The sequence below is a fragment of the Ailuropoda melanoleuca genome, chromosome 7 (genome assembly GCF_002007445.2).
Source record: "Ailuropoda melanoleuca isolate Jingjing chromosome 7, ASM200744v2, whole genome shotgun sequence".
Lineage (NCBI taxonomy): Eukaryota > Metazoa > Chordata > Mammalia > Carnivora > Ursidae > Ailuropoda > Ailuropoda melanoleuca.
Window position 1 is genome coordinate 17398387 of NC_048224.1, and position 6436 is coordinate 17404822.

General features: G+C 35.5%; 1 non-coding gene across 1 annotated transcript; it reads right to left on the reverse strand.

The window, feature by feature from the left end:
- Positions 1-4871: 4871 nt before the first annotated feature.
- Positions 4872-4977, reverse strand: LOC117803257. Its single transcript, XR_004626945.1, has one exon. It is a non-coding gene; the product is annotated as a U6 spliceosomal RNA (small nuclear RNA).
- Positions 4978-6436: the final 1459 nt, after the last annotated feature.

The window sequence follows — 6436 nt, forward strand, 5'->3', positions numbered from 1 at the left end:
CAGTGAGACCCTTAACACAAATATAAAAAAGAACCAATCAGAGATCAAGAACACAATAAAAAATTAAAAATGCTTGAAGGAATAAATAGCAAGCTAGATGAAGCAGAACTAATTAATGACCTGGAAGACAGTGATGGAAAGTAACCAAGCTGAGCAAATGAGAGGAAAGAAAATTATACAAATCAAGAATAGTCTTGGGTGCTTGGGTAGTTAGTCAGTTAAGTGCCCTACTCTTGGTTTCAGCTCAGGTCATGATCTCAGGGTCGTGAAATCAAGCCTTGCATTGGGCTCTAGGCTCACGTGGAGTCTGCTTCAGTTTTTCTCTTATTCCTTCTCCATAAAATCACAAATGAAAGAGAAATAAAAACCAACACCACAGAAGTACAAACAACTGTATAAATGTATAACAGAATATTATAAAAACCTATATGCAATGAATTGGACAATTTAAAAGAAATAGATTACCAGAAATTCCTACAAACATATAACCCACCAAAACTAAAGCAGGAAGAAATAGAAAACTTGAACAGACCAAATACCAGCAATGAAATTGAATCAGTAATAAAAAAAAATCCCAAAAAACCAAAAGTCCAAGATCAACGGCTTCACAGATGAATTCTACCAAACATTCAAAGATGACTTAATACTTATTCTTCTCAAATTATTCCAATAGAAGAGGAAGGAAAACTTCCAAATTCATTTTATGAGGCCAGCATCACCTCAATACCAAAACCTGATAAAGACACAACAAAAAAAGAGAACTACAGGCCAATATCCCTCATGAATATAGATGCAAAAATCCTCAAAAAAATATTAACAAAATGAATCCAACAATACATTAAGAAATCATAGACCACAATAAAGTGGGATTTATTCCATGGATGCAAGGGTGGTTCATTATTTGCAAAACTATCAACATGACACATCACATCATTAAGACCAAGGATAAAAACCATATGGTCATTTCAATATATGCAGGAAAAGCAACTGACAAAGTACAACATCATTCATGACTAAAACCCTCTGCAAAGTAGATCTAGAGGAAACATACCTCAACATAATAAAGGATATATGTAAAACCTACAGCTAACTTCATACTGAATGGGGAAAAACTGAGAGCTTTCCCCCTAAGGTTAGAAATAAGAGAAGGCTGTTCCTCTCATCAATTGTATTCAACATAGGACTGGAAGTCCTAGCCACAGCAATTAGACAACATACAGAAAGAAAAGGCATCCAAATTGGTAAGGAAAAAGTGAAACTCTCACTGTTTGCAGATGACATCATACTATATATAGAAAACCTAAAAACTCCACCAAAACACTACTAGAACTGGTAAGTGAATTAAGTCATAGGATACAAAATCAACATACAGAAATCTGTTGCATTCCTATACACTAATAATGAAGCAGCAGAAATTAAAATTAAGAAATCAACCCCATTTACAATTACACCAAAAACAATAAAATCTCTAGGAATAAGCTTAATGAATTTGGCAAAAGACCTATACTCTAAAAACTATAAAACACTGATGAAAGAAATTTAATGATGCAAAGAAATGGAAAGACATTCAACCCATGCTCATGGGTTGGAAGAACAAATATTGTTAAAATAGCTATACTACCCAAAGCAATCTGTACATGTAATGCAACCCCTCTCAAAATGCCAACAATATTTTTCACAGGACTAGAACAAACAATCCTAAAATTTGTATGGAAACACAAAAGACCTCAAATGGCTAAAGCAATCTTAAAAAAAAAAACTGTAGGTATCACAATTTCAGATATCAAGTTATATTACAAAGCAGTAGTAATTAAAACAGTTTGGTACTGGCATGAAATAGACATGGAGACCAGTAGAACAGAACAGAAACCCCAGAAATAAATCCACAATTATATGGTCAATTAATCTTGACAAAGCAGGAAAGAGTACCAAATGAGCATAAGACAATCTTTTTAAAAAATGGTGTTGGGAAAACTGGATAGCTACATGGGAAAGAATAAAATTGGACCACTTTCTTTCACCACACACAAAAATAAACGCAAAGTTGATTAAAGACCTAAATGTGAGACCTGAAACCTTAAAAATCCTTGAAAAGAGCACAGGCACTAATCTCTCTGACATCAGCCACAGCAACATTTTTCTAGATATGTCTCCTGAGGCAAGAGAAATAAAAACTAAAATAAACTCTTAGGACTACAATAAAATATCTTCTTCTGCATAGGGAAGGAAACAATCAGTAAAACTAAAAGACAACCTATGGAATGGGGGAAGATATATGCAAATGATATATCCAATAAAGAGTTAGTATCCAAAATGTATGAAGAACTGATACAACTCAACACTCAAAAAACAAATAATCCAATTAAAAAATGGGCAGAAGACAGGAACAGAAATTTTTCCAAAGAAGACATCCAGATGGCCAACAGACACACCTATGATCAGGGAAATGCAAATCAAAACCACAGTGAGATATCACCTCACACCTGTCAGAATGGCTAAAATCAAAATCACAAGAAACAATAAGTGGTGGCAAGGATGTGGAGAGAAAGAAACCTTGGTGCACTATTGGTGGGAATGCAGACTGGTACAGTGACTGTGGAAAACAGTATGGAGGTTCCTCAGAAAGTTAAAAATAGAACTACCCTATAATCCATTCATTGTGCTATTAGATATTTACCCAAGAAGTACAAAAACACTAATTCAAAAAGATACATGCACCTTTATGTACACTGCAGCATTGTTTACAATAGCCAAACTGAGGAAGCAGCCCAAGTGTCCATCGATAGATGAATGGATAAACAAGAGGTGGTACACACACGCACACACACAGAAATAATATGCAACCATGAAAAAGAATGAAAATTTTGCCATTTGCAACAACATGGATAAAACAGGAGAGAATTATACTAAGCCTAATAAGTCAGAGAAAAACAAATTCCATATGATCTCACTTACATGTGAAATGTGAGAAACAAAATAAACAAGCAAAGGAAAAAAGAAAGAGTGAAATCAAGAAACAGACTCTTAACTATGGAGAATAAACCAATGGTTACCAGAGGGGAGGTGGGTAGAGAGATGTGTAAAATAGGTGATGGAGGGGCACCTGGGTGGTGCAGTTGTTAAGCGTCTGCCTTCGGCTCAGGGCGTGATCCCGTCATTCTGGGATCAAGCCCCACATCAGGCTCCTCTGCTAGGAGCCTGCTTCTTCCTCTCCCACTCCACCTGCTTGTGTTCCCTCTCTTGCTGGCTGTCTCTCTCTGTCAAATAAATAAATAAAATCCTTAAAAAACAATAGGTGATGGAGATTAGAGAGTATATTTATCATGATGAAAAAAACAAAATAATTTTTTAAAAGATCTGAAGGCACTTTCTGGTGAAATCCTAATGGCAAACGTTATAGACTGTAGAAAAGAGAACTCCAAAATGATGCTGGTAGTGTCTGTTCAGATTGGTGAGGCAAAAAAGCTGAAGATATGGGATTCTTTATATTCTTTTCTGTATTTAGTTTTCTTTACCTTCTCAATTCTTTTCCTTGAGTTCATCTCTATTCCTTTATATTTTCCCACGCTTTCTCTTTTAATTTCTAATTGCCCTCCTTTCTCTCAAATGCTAGATTTTTTTTTACCCCAACTTATTTTTCCTTTCCCAGAATTCTATCCTTCAAATAGAAAATAAACAATATGTTATTTTCTACCATCTTCATCATTTTTGTCTTTCCCATCAGCATTGTAGGACTTCCGTCATTTCCTATGATATCCCAGCAAATGCGCATTCATTTGTACTTATAGAAGTGTATTGTTCACTATCCTTAGCATTTGTGAACAAAGGTCTCTCATTAATAATTCTGACTTCACTTGGTACCAACAGGTTGGTAAGTAGTGTGCAGTGACATTTCAAACATATTTAGAATTGACGGCAGTTGCAGAAATGAAAACAGTTTTCCTCTGCTCATTCTATTTATTTTTCCTTAGATGAGAACCTAACTGAAACAGAGATGATGAGTCACTGAAAAGTCCTTTTTTTTTTCTTTTAGTGAGCAGAAATGTTAATGCAATTCAAGCTAATTTATTTTAGAAAAGCATTTGGAATATTGTAAATACTTCAGTGTTATAATTTTTCAAACATCTTGATTTTTCGAAAAGATGAAAAAATCCTAAATAATATTAAATATCACATCACATAATAACTTCAAAATATATCCTATAGTAAATCTGACATATTATGATCCATGCTGAGATGGTATGTATAAAAGTTTGGTGACTAACTGCCAGGCCTCATGAGACAGATTGTATCATCATGAATCCTGACCATGTCACCTATTAGTTACGTAACTTTGGATAATTCATTAATTTAATTTTTCTTAGGTAAAAATATAGGCAATAGTACTCTCTTCATAGACTTGTTGGGACAACTAAATAACATGCGTAAAGCACTGAGTACTGTATGTGTCAAATACATAGCAATGACTCACTAAAAGTTTGCCATTATTGTTGCTAACACTTTGATATGTTTAATGTTCATGGATGACAGGCGCCTGGGTGGCGCCGTCGTCAAGCATCTGCCTTCGGCTCAGGGCGTGATCCCAGCATTTTGGGATTGAGCCCCACAACAGGCTCCTCTGCTGGGAGCCTGCTTCTTCCTCTCCCACTCCCCCTGCTTGTATTGCCTCTCTTGCTGGCTGTTTCTCTCTGTCAAATTAATAAATAAAATCTTTAAAAAAATAATGTTCATGGATGACCAAGATACAGAGAGATTTCAGAGTCTTACCCACAATATTTCTTCTCTCTATGGATAAGCATCAATAAAGGCAAACTGATGAATGATATAGTTAATTAAATGAAAGGCCAATTTGCATAGTCCAATTTTTTTCTTTAAATATGGAAAGCTTCCCAAATTTACGTGTCATCCTTATGCAGGGGCCATGCTAATCTAATCTGAACATTCCAGTTTTAGTCTTTGTGCTGCTGAAGTGAGCACTGTGTAGTCTAATTTTTGTTGATGAACCCTGGTACATCAACAGCAACACAGTAGTCAGATATATTAAACAAAAATCTGTGTCTCAGAGTCTGCAGAGTCTGAGCACTTTCTTTTCCTCTCAAAGTGGTGTTGCCTAAAATTTCACAAAGTCACCTCAAAATGAGGTCACGTACCCCACTGTCATCTTCCTACTTTGCCAACTATGGGTTGACAAAATACAAAGACGACTTTAAGACTGATTAACAAATTCACTTAATTTTAAAATCTGATTTATTAATTTATATAATACTTCACTTAATCCTTTAAAAAATAAAGTAGGAATTAAGGTAAGGACTACATAAATTTCCCAAGCTATTAAGTGTTGGTGCTGGAGTTTAAACTCCGGATCCTGACTTATTTACCATTCTGTTCTACTGTTCCAGCTTGACTGTGAACTGTTTGACTTTACAAAAACAGCAGAGGTAGAAAACTAAGATCACTAAGGTCTCAGACATTGTGTTTTTGAGGATTACCTGATTACAATGTGAAGGAATGGATCTTATCTTCTTAAAGCAGCAATTAATCCTGTCATTTACCAAAAAAAAAATGTTTATTTTCAAAAATAGTGCTGTATGGCTGGGCCCTAATAACTGCTTTTAATTATTCCACCTTATAGCAAGAACAATCATCCAATTGGACCCAAATGTGAAAGTACTGTCTGTTAAGTAGATTTTAATAAAAGTTTATTTTTAAAAGTATGATTACAAAATATCCAGTCTACTCAAATGGGCCATTGACACTACTTCTGACCTGGTTCTCCACTCTCCCCTTCCCACTCCCTTCCCCAAACTCCATCCTCTCCTCTCCCTCTGGAAGCCCTGTTTCTGGTTCTTTTTTCCTACTCTCCAACCCCCTTAACACCTTCTACTCTCAAGAATGATACTCTCTACTTTTGAGATGAACTGTTTTCTCTCCTATTCTCTCCAAACTAAATTCCTCGCATCGGCCCTTCAGAAGTTTATAATTCTTTACTCAGACAATTATCCTTCCCAGAAGGGTGGGGAGGAGAAAAGAGAATTGAAGGTTGGAAATAAGTGCATATGCGTGCGTGCACGCACACACACACACACACACACACACACACACACACACACGGTGTAACCTTGCCCTGCAGCAATACTTGATAGTTTCATCTTTTCTTAAGAGGAGATTAAAAAAAATTCTCTGCTTAAATATCTGTACATTCTCGCATTCCTAAGTTGGTTAAATCAAGGAGGTCAAGGGAAGAGAAATGAGAAAAAATTTGTGTGCTTTGCCAAAAAAAAAAATACTAATGTCTTACAGTTTCAAGATGTCTGTCTTTTGTGGACTTATAGCTAAGTATTAAAAAAAGTGACCAGGCAAATACTAGAGGAGGAAATAGATGCATTCATAATAGATAATATAAAATAAATGATGGAGGTAGCAAGGCAAAAACTAA